We start from the raw sequence: 6,387 nt of genomic DNA, 5'->3' as shown, positions 1-6,387 counted from the left end.
TGATCAAGTATATACTGCCTTGCTTTGCATTGGAAAAGTATATAAAGCTTTGCTTTGCATTGAAAATGTATGTAACACCTTGCTAAAAGCTAGCAAGAAGGCATTCTTTCTACCCTGTTCTGATGTCTATGTCAGAAGCTTTCTCTGTCTCTTTTATAGTTTAATAAAACTCCATTACACAGATAGCTCCTAGTGGTCAAGCCTGGTCTCTGACCCTGGATCGAAATCCTCTCCTCCAGAGGTCATGAATCCCGGTGTAGCACATGTCTCGCAGCCATAACCTATAGTCCCCAGGTCGCATCCTGACCCTAAAACTCCTCTTTTCTTTCCCACAGCCACTCACATGGCCAATGCCCTCGGACATCAGAAAACTGCGTGGCAGATAATGAAGATTCGGAGGAGAGCAAGAACATGAAAGTCATTTATTTCCACTTGCATATTTAAAAAAAAATTTGTTTTTCTGATCCATAGACTCTTTCTTGTAAACCTTTCCCATCTCCTCTTTCCTTCTTTTTATGATTATCCTTCTGGAGGACCTTCTCTCTCATAGGCACTTGGGATCCTGGGAGCTTATATAAAATCTATGAAATCTGTCTGCAGCCCTCTTCCCCCACTTTCTTAGCATCGCCTTGGCTCCTGACCTCAGGTCTGCACCATTGAACCTGGCTTTGTCACCGTGAGTGACTTGAGCAGGAGTTGAGGCTGAAGTCAGTAGGTCTGGACCCATGCAGCTGAAGAGCCCCCATGAAGTTTGCACTGCCCTGGTCTATGCCATATGGATGCTTTCCTGCCCTGGGAGGCCTTGGACCTGCCTGCCTGATCTCTTCCTTCCAGTTGTGAAAACACTCTCTGCTCACGTCCTTGAGGAATGTTTTTGAGGATGTCAATGGTGATGATAAAGAAAAGGATCAGAAAGAGCAAGTGTGAACGTGAGGCCTTGGATGAAAAGGTGAGGCAGACAAGGGCATGTGTCTCCATCACGTCCCCAACTCTCTTGTTGGTGTTTCAGAAACATTGGCAAAAACACGGGGCATCTGTTGAATATGACCACAGAAGTGGAGACCGGAGGGTGGTAATGATCTATGCAGATTTGAGGATGCCCTGAGCACGTCTCCCCAGAGCACAGGTCCCCATCCACAGATGCTCCCAAGATTGTTGGGCTGGTCCTCTGGCAGCTCTATGTTCACAGGGAGGTGGGAGGGGCACTGTGGGGCCACTGTGTGTAGGAGTCCAGGAGCTGCTGTTCCAGCATGTTCTCTTTGAAGATCCCCCGTGGGGGCTTCCTCATCTCCCTCTGCAGGACCCAGCTCTGGCCTCCAACCCCCTACAGGCATCAGGAAGCATCCCTAGTTCAAAACCAGCTGTAGTGAGAGGTTGGGATGGGCCCACCCTCCCTAGTCCTAGGCTTCTGGGAATAGAGTGGAGGAGACACAGGTGCCCAGAGCTCGTGCAGGCAGGGAGTCCCCTTGCAGCTCTGCATCCTTGTGGGTGCTCCTTGGCCCTGAGGGTCCCAGCCAGCCTGAGAAGGAGCTGAGCCTGGGGTCCCTCAGCCTCTGGAGCCTCGGGGCACCATTTCTCAATTGGAGTTGGAGGTTCCATAGATTCTTCTGTGTATGTGTCCAACTCCAGCTAAAGAAACACCAGAAAGCAGCTCAGTGCCGTGTGCACTTGGAATGAGTGGCAGGATTCAAGTCACTCATGTTCCTTTTATTTTTTATTCCAATTCTTTCTGTTTTTTCTTTGTAAACCCAGACATGCTTCTGCTCATTTTAATTAGATAAAATTAACAAGGGGATTAAGGTAAAAGGAGAAATGAAAAATATTTAAATGTTCGGTAGAATTTACATAAGTGAATTGAACAATGATGTACAAGAAAGAATGCAGAGAAACAGACACATTTGAAACGTTCCTCAGATTTCACATGACTTAAACCAGTCTCCAGACGAGGGGAAGAAGAACTCTCTTCTTCGCCATCTTGAATTGTAGATTTGGGGGATGTGGAAGAACATTCTCCAGCAACAACTTCCTTCTCCTTCTCTTCAGATGTCACCAAGAATAATGAATCAGTCAGTATCATTCTCGAATGGCCCACACTGCATCCAATTCAAACCACTCACTTGTTTCCTGTCTGAATTTATTTGCAAGCTCTCTGGAAATTTTTCCCTTTTCATTTTATTTTTCTCCCTACTCTCTCTCCCCATTGAGCCAACAGGCCAATGGGGCCAATCAGAAAACCAGATCAATAACATGCTCCAGCCCCTGTGGATTTTCTAGGGGCAAAGACTTTCCAGTTTCTTGTTTGCATATTACGAACAAGTGGTTACTTGATAACACAGACTGTGCTCTTGCATCCCCCCGCCCCCCAATTTTTGGTTTCTTTTTCCTTTTTGCAGAAAATGCAAACAAAAGAAAAACAAGGTTTTTGATTGAAGGTACATCTCTTCTTCAATATGAAGACATTAATTGAATTGATTGGATCCCCTATGCAGTGTTCAGCAAGGTCCTTTGGCAACTGGCGAAACATCTTGAGTCTCAGGAGCTGAGGTTTGTTTGAAGAAACTTCCCTATACAAGTCATGAGCAAAGGGAGATAGATGTGTGGGGAGGGAGGGGGCTCCTGGGGAGGAGGATGAAAGGAGAAAAGAAAAGAACGTCACTGGTGAGGAAGAAAACGAGAAACTGCTTCTGTGTCTTCCCCCTACCTCCTTCCCTTTCTTCTAGCTGAAGGATGATTCCAGCCCACCCGGGGTGTGAGCTGAGTCCACTCTTGGGGTCTTCGATGCATACTGTTTTGTCTTCACTTCCACTGAATATCACCTTTGTGTATTTTTATCATTACATATTTGGTTCCCACGGCATCTTAATTGTGCATCAGTCACTGAGAAATGAAGGTTGCCTATTAGGAATAGGTCCAGCTTATTCTTCATTATGAGAATGCATTTCTTAGGTGAGAAGCCAGTCTCTCCAGGACATTCCACAGTGGTCAACCTCTGGTTCCCCCTTGAGCCTGGTCCTTTTCCTTCCTCTCCTCCCCACAGAAAAAAAGAGTTGTCATGCCATTGCCATTGGTGACTGACTCATCTGCACCCTCATAGACAGAATGCTGTTCAGAATCGCCTTCTGATCACCTGCCAAGGTGACCCCTATTCTCAGGAGGTCTTCTGATGTCATCTGGGTGAGCAGCTGGAGGGACGTGAACCCGGCAGTGAGCAAGCTGTCCCTGTGGTGGATCACCTGGATGGTGCTGAGCCAGTCACCCACGGTGGTGAAGGCCGTGAAGCCTGGGATGGAGCAGAGGAGCAGGGGCTGGGACGGCACGGTGGTGATGGTAGCCGCCGTCTTGAGGCTCTCCAGGCTCTGGATCATCTTGTCCAGGGTACTGACACTCTGGCTGTTACGGTCCTTCTGCCAACAGTCCAGCGTGAGCTGGGGTAGAGCAGCCGGGCAGTCCGTGGGGGCGGGGGGGGGGGGGGGCGGCAGTCCTGCTCCACGGCATTGACAGCATCTTGGTTGGACGTGTCCCAGTAGGGTCTCTTTCCAAACGCCGTGACTTCCCACATGACAATCCCGTAGCGCCAGAGGACTGGCAGACGTGAACTTAGAGTTGGCCATGGCCTCCAGAGCCATCCATCTCACGGGGATGCTGCCTCCCAAGGAGCTGGTGTGGGTGGGATGTGAGATGTCATCCTGGAGGTAGTGGGAAAGGCCAAAGTCCGACACCTTGCACACCAAGTGACTTTTGATCAGAATGTTCCTTGCAGCCAGGTCTGGATGTATGTAGTTCATTTCCACCAGGTACTTCATGCCCATGGCGATGCATCCCTGCCAGCTGGATCACCATGCACTGTCCATAATTTCCCTGAGGAAAGAATCCAAAGCATCAATCTCTGTGAACCCCATGATGATCATGACCGGCTGGCTCTTGGTGACCACACCCTCCAGATGAATGATATTGGGATGGTCAAACTGCCCCATGACGCTCGCCTCGCTCGGCAAGTCCCAGCGCTGCTTCTCCGAGTACCCAGCCTTCAGCATCTTGATGGCCACATAGATTTCCCTCCTGCCCGGAAGTTTCCAGCACCCCTTGGGCACCTCTCCAAACTCTCCTGCTCCGATGACCTCTTTGCTGTACACAGCTTCTTTGCTGTAAGCATGTTTCCTGCTGCAGACAGGGAGATGGCCACCACGAACACCACCCCAGCCGCTGCCGAATACCACGCCAGGCTGCAGGCCATCAATCCGTACAGTGTGAAGGAGTTGAACTTATTGTGTTCCTTCTCATAGTACCGGATCTCATAGTCCAGGATGAGGCCATTGGGCTGCTCCAGCTGTTGGCCATGACAACATGGTGCTCCTCATGGTGGCACTGACCTGGTGCATGACGGAAACAGTGGAAGGGTGAAGCCTTGGACTTCGTCTCCATCGTCTTCTCAGTCTGCGTCTTGCCCGCCTGTGGGTAACATTCAAGGTCCACCTGAACAACATACAGTACCCCCAAACCCACAATTCTTCTATTTTTTATTCCAATTCAGTCATTAATAACGTATAACTTGTTTTATTACAGTTTAAAAACAGCATCTTCTGTAAACTTAAATGTTGTGATACACTAAACATATGCAATATATGTTTTTATTAAAATAGCAATTAATACTTTAAAATCATAAACGTCAGAAGAGTTTGGCTGGGGGTTAGAAAGGATTATTAGGGGAAATAGAGACTACTGGTGTCTGTCCATTTCTGATACGCAGTTCTCAGGAGCAGTTGTACTGAGTGTAGGATGGGTGGGCAAGTTCCCCCACTCCCCATGGCATCTGACTTCCTGCTCCTCTCTGGGCCCCAGGGGAGGGGGGACTTGGCCCTTTAGTCCAAGATCCCAGAGCCCCCATTCTTCTGCCTCAGTCTCACTGTCCAGGGGAACTGTCAGTCGAAGACTGCTGGCCAGATACCCAGGTGGAATTACCCCTGTGGGACCTTTGTAGACACTCCCTACTAACAGACAACTCCCTCAGGGGAGAGCAGCAAGCAGACCCAGCGCCTTGTGGACTGACTGCCGGGGACATCAGGGCCCACGGTCATGTCTAGATCCCCGGGCTGTGCTTGGGTCCTGCACCCTCTCCAGAAAGCCCTCTTCTGTCTGACTCTGCATCTCCCCAAGGACACCATCACCTGTGTTTGTGTTGCCGGCTCTGGTCTCAATCCTGGACCCCAGCTGGGCCTTTCTAGAGGGTGTAGCCCACACGCCATCAGGAGCCTTATCTGGACCAACATTGAGAGAGGGCTCACTGCTCATCTCCTGAGGCCTGTATTTAGTACAAGCTCAGTTGTTTGGTCATATAGATTTAGCTTTAGTTTTATCTACAGTTTTTTCTATTATGTGTATTTATCTTCTATATGTTCAGTTATGTATGTTTGTTCTGTATTTAAAGTTTCTTTTATTAAAATCTATTTATCCATCTAGTTGCCTTCATAATAATTTTCCATAAAATCAAACACACATAAGAAAGCACTCTGAGAAGAGGTAGGACTCAGTGGATAATTATAAGGCAGTCACCCTAGTGTCCACTCCCCCTCTCATGGAATGCTCATTCAGTCTCATTTGAGTAAGGAACTGTAAATTTAGTATTTACCATCTGTCCTTGTGTCTGTCTTTCAAAGGATTCTGTTTTCTGAAGTCTCTTTTTCCCATTAGTCAAGGTAACATTATTACTTTATATCTTTCATGATGACTTGGATATATGGACTTTTGACACCCAATCAGTTTGTCTGGAAAAGAATTCATGAATCATTATGTCTCTCCTTGAGTATCTTAACTGTGTTGCCCTGTTTACTTCCAACACAGAGTATTTCTCTTCATAAAGGTTGATAAAATTCTAATTTTTGTTTCCTTATATGTCACTTGTTCTTTTATTCTAGATATCCAGAGGCCTTTTGTTTTTCTTTAAAACCCAATAATATTTCCAGAACATCTTTTGCTATTAGTAATTGCAAGTTAATTCTCATAGGTCTGTTTAATAAACAGTTTCAAACTTTTTTTTTACTTTCAGAATAATTTGCATGATAATGTTTAGTATTTGCTTTCCATCTTGGCTTTGATTTTTTCCCCATTTATTCTAATCATTCATATATCAGATATATCTTCCACTTTTGACACATTCATCAAATAAGTTGCAATTTTTTTGCTGTATTTATTTTCCAGAAATATTTATTCAATAGGGTTTAAGAATTTCCTTCATCCCCTCTACTTTCTTATAATACATTTTTATTATATTTCTCTTAATTTAAAATTTATCTACAATGATATTTTCAATGTTTTATTAATCTTTGGAGCAATGTGCATTCATTTCTGAGTTGTTTAATCCTGATCTATGATGTACTTTCCTATTTTGAA

General features: G+C 46.1%; 1 pseudogene; it reads right to left on the bottom strand.

Moving 5' to 3' along the window:
* Positions 1–2,374: 2,374 nt before the first annotated feature.
* Positions 2,375–5,195, bottom strand: LOC110146629 (ephrin type-B receptor 1 pseudogene; annotated as a pseudogene).
* Between the last annotated feature and the right edge of the window lie 1,192 nt (positions 5,196–6,387).

The sequence above is a fragment of the Odocoileus virginianus genome, chromosome 5, assembly GCF_023699985.2.
Source record: "Odocoileus virginianus isolate 20LAN1187 ecotype Illinois chromosome 5, Ovbor_1.2, whole genome shotgun sequence".
In the NCBI taxonomy this organism is placed as follows: Eukaryota; Metazoa; Chordata; class Mammalia; order Artiodactyla; family Cervidae; genus Odocoileus; species Odocoileus virginianus.
This window is presented reverse-complemented; position numbering and strand designations above follow the sequence as displayed.